This window comes from Sebastes fasciatus, chromosome 17, assembly GCF_043250625.1.
Source record: "Sebastes fasciatus isolate fSebFas1 chromosome 17, fSebFas1.pri, whole genome shotgun sequence".
Taxonomy (NCBI): Eukaryota; Metazoa; Chordata; class Actinopteri; order Perciformes; family Sebastidae; genus Sebastes; species Sebastes fasciatus.
In genome coordinates this window covers 9,167,637-9,171,429 of record NC_133811.1, presented here as the reverse complement: position 1 = coordinate 9,171,429, position 3,793 = coordinate 9,167,637, and the positions used below count along the sequence as shown (strand labels likewise).

The 3,793-nt window shown below is 38.3% G+C and overlaps 1 long non-coding RNA gene across 1 annotated transcript; it reads right to left on the bottom strand.

Annotated features, from left to right (window-relative positions):
* Window positions 1-290: 290 nt before the first annotated feature.
* On the bottom strand, window positions 291-3,074 carry LOC141754720 (uncharacterized). The gene is made up of 3 exons (XR_012590710.1): window positions 2,971-3,074; window positions 1,219-1,395; window positions 291-1,073 (listed from the first exon to the last, which is right to left on the bottom strand). It is a non-coding gene; the product is annotated as an uncharacterized LOC141754720 (long non-coding RNA).
* Window positions 3,075-3,793: the final 719 nt, after the last annotated feature.

Here is a 3,793-nt window from a genome sequence, read left to right as displayed (position 1 = left end):
TTCCAACAGATTTTTGGGTTATGTCTGCATAATGTCCCATGGTCAGTGAATGAGTTATTCAAAAGCAACTTGTTTCCAACTTTATGTATAATATGCTTTTGATGAATGTGTCAAAGACCTTGAACATAATAGAAAAGTTCAATTTGACAGCATTGTACATGAGATGATAGCTTTTTTTTTTTTTATCTTGGAATACTTTCTTATCCTCAGTCAAGAATCAGTTGTTTGGATGAGGTTGCAGGAGATACAATAAAAACAAAATATGAACCTGAGTTTACATCACTGTTATTTTATTGTGATCAATACATCACATGAATGTGATATCCACAAAAAAGTACAAATTTCAGTGCCTAGAGGGTTACAGTGAAGTTTTTACTGATAAAGAATCATATCAAAAGAGATCAACCTGTTCACTTTATAATAAAGGACCACAAGAATTGTACTCGATATGTTTCCCCCTTTTAAGATCAAACTCTTGGGTCGTAGAAAATCACACCCAGCAAACTTTTAAGTTCTGTCAAGACACTCTCTTTAACCTTCTCCCTGTTCTCATCTGTGCACGTCTCAGATGTTGGTTGTACTTGCTCTCTAACCTTTTCATCATTTTTAAGCAAGTTGCTCAAACTTTCGGCTTCGGCACAGTTGCCATAGGCCCACTCTTTTTTTTCACTTGTTTCCAAACCAAACAAATTCCCACAGGATCTGCAAGGAGGCATTTCTGTTCCGTCACGGAGGTTAAACGCCTGGCACCTGACATGCGTTTGAAGTTTGACGGTCCCATCAAAATACTTATTCTTGGTCTTATTTTGTTTGTAGGTCATCACTGCATCAGCCACCTTACTGTCCCAGCTGCTAAGACAGGACGCGGCAACCATGATTATCCCGGGCTTACGGCCTAAACTGGACATGGAGACTCCGTAGTACTTTACTGATTTTGAGATGTTGCTGTGAGAGACACAGATGGTGGAGGAGACCAGATCATTTGATTTACCAAGCTCCAGTTGACTGATGAAGTCTCGCAGCCTCTCTATTATTTCATTTTCGTCATTCTTTTGTCCATACAGGTGGACAATCTGTAATAAACCACAAATATTATCAATATTATCAACGCCATTGATTTACAATAATCATAAACTGTAATATTTGAGAATGTTTAGGTGAAGTAGCAATTCTATACAACTTTACAAAGAAGAACTGAATTATATTTGACAATCTTACCATCTCCAGCACACATGAGAATGGACTCCGCTTGGGTACTTGAGAGGAATAGAGGGCAAAAGGCCGAGGGTAGTGGTCCTTCAACATTTCGCTGATCTCTATCTCATCACTCACAAGAGATTCTGGGTAAAATTCTGGATCGATTAACTTTCCAAAAAAGAAGATGCTGTGAAGAATCTGTAAAGTCAAAACACATTCAAGACAGTTATTACGCGTCTTTGTTGAATAATTGATTGTGATTGGTCAATTACAGCGTTCTACAGTCTGTTATTTCTTTATATCAGACCACTGCCAAAGAACGTATATTGCTAAAAAGCGAAAGTCAATTGTTCGTTCCATTGCAAAGTCAGCACCCAGCAGCAGAGCTATGCCGCCACCATTTTGGACTGAAAGCGTCCATCAGATGCCGGTTAAACGTCTGCTTACAAAGTGCCGTAAACCAAAAAAGATATTTCTAATCTATTGTCATAATTTTAATGTCTCTACCTAAATGGCCTGTGTTGAACAATACAAAATGTTATAAATATGCATACTATTATAAAAATGTACTTACTGACTTATTTATTTATTAAACTTTTTTGCCCGACTGCTTCCCAGAGGAGCATAAAGTGAGCAATGGACATAAATAGAAGTTAGAAAAATCCATCACACAGATTTTGAGAGCAATCTTAAACTTTTTCATGTCAAGGACCTCCAGAATCTACGTCCAACAGACCACAGACCATGGATGTATAAGGGGTTGTGCCCTGTGCTTTTGCTCTGCATGTTAGTAAACAACTTACAAATACATTATGTTCTGTTTATGTCATGCTACTAGAACTACTAGCTACTGGCCGATAGCTGGTTGTTTGGGATACAGCATACAGCCCATGGGTGTATTATAAGATAATAAAAGTGATGAATTACAGCCAATATATCCATTATTACAGCCGCATACATTTAGCAGGCAGCTGGCAGAACCGGATTTGTCAAATGAGCGTGCAGGGCGATGCAGTTCCGTGGGTCTGATGCCCGTTCATTATGCCGAGGAAAATAACTCTGGATTCAGCTATTAGCTAATTTTACGACTTTAAGGACATAACGATTTAAAAGACGGCTATTTAAGTTTTCCTACTTAGTTGATTTACCTCAAAAAAATGGCTTTGGATAGAGCATAAATAAGTTTCACTTTCAGTTCAGTTTCCCCGTCGGAAAGGAGAAGGTCTGTCTGACGGCAAGATTAAGTGGTGAAAATATTCTAAATATAGCGTACACTTAAACGGTTATACATTTTTTTAGGTGAACCTTTCTTTTAGGTTTTAGGTTTATGTTTTTTTGCCATCCCCGTCCCCGTCCCCGTCCACAGCACTGTATTGCTTTGCTCCGATGACGGTGCTCCAGTCTTTTTCTCCAAGCTGGGGGCGTGCCAACCATCATCTACTGTAAGTAACACACTGACTATAGATAAGTACCTCATACAACCCCACTTCAAAAAACACCTGTACTATCCATGTAATAAGCAGAATAATGTACAGCAAGCCGGTCATTGTTGCAAAATAAACCCCTTCAGGGCGATGCAAGACCCCTCCGTGATCACCCTGTCAGGGTTTATTTCACAACGATGACCGACTCGCTGTACATTATCCCTTAAATATCGCTTTCCGTGTTTGTGTGTAACTGAGAAGCATTGTGTGTACAACATACACTGTGACAAGGCATTATGTCCAAAAACAGAACATTTCAAAAGTTCATTACAGTCCTCATCAGACGTACCTCATCCATAAGCAGTGTAGGGTGTTCTACAGTCAGTTTCACCATTTTACAGATAAGCAGGAGAGCACTCTCTCTGAAAGATAGTTTCTTTTTCAGAAGCCCTTTCCTAAAATAATACAAAATTAAATATTTGAATTAAAAAGCAGGATGCAGCAATAACAACTTATGTTTCAGTAAATCAGCTCACTCACATTTCTTTCTCTCCTGTCGATGTCCCGTTTACGTTAGTAGCCTGATGCAATCAGAAATAATACACAGCACATTACAACAATTACACTGACAACACATTAAATTAGCAATGTAGAAATTAATCATAAAGATATAAAATAATGGCAAAGAGAAGCACTTAAAAGCAGCTACTCACCATTGTCAGTCGAGTAAATGAACCAGAAAGAAGGAAATGAAGCCCTACCCCCTGATTCAAACAGACACTCCTTGATGTGATGAAATTGCCATGACAGTTACAATAACATATGAATAAAACTTGTCATACAAACATTACATCTATTGAACGCATCTATTGTTTTATTGGAATGTCATAGTTCTGGTTTGCTCGCCACTGAATAGAGCAGGAAGTCTTTTAAAGTACCTGTATAAGGAGTGCCGGTGGATAACCATAAAGAGCACTAAACCCCTGAAATTAAAAGCTGTTTACACCAAAAACTAATACATTGTTTGACAAATACAATAAAACTAGAATTACCTCCTCGTGGTTGTATGCCTCTGCCAACCAGTCAAGTTGCAGTTTGCATCCATGTCTGTCCAAAATGTCATCACTCCACCATTTTATCCTGTTAGACATTTGTGTGAAATTGTCATATTT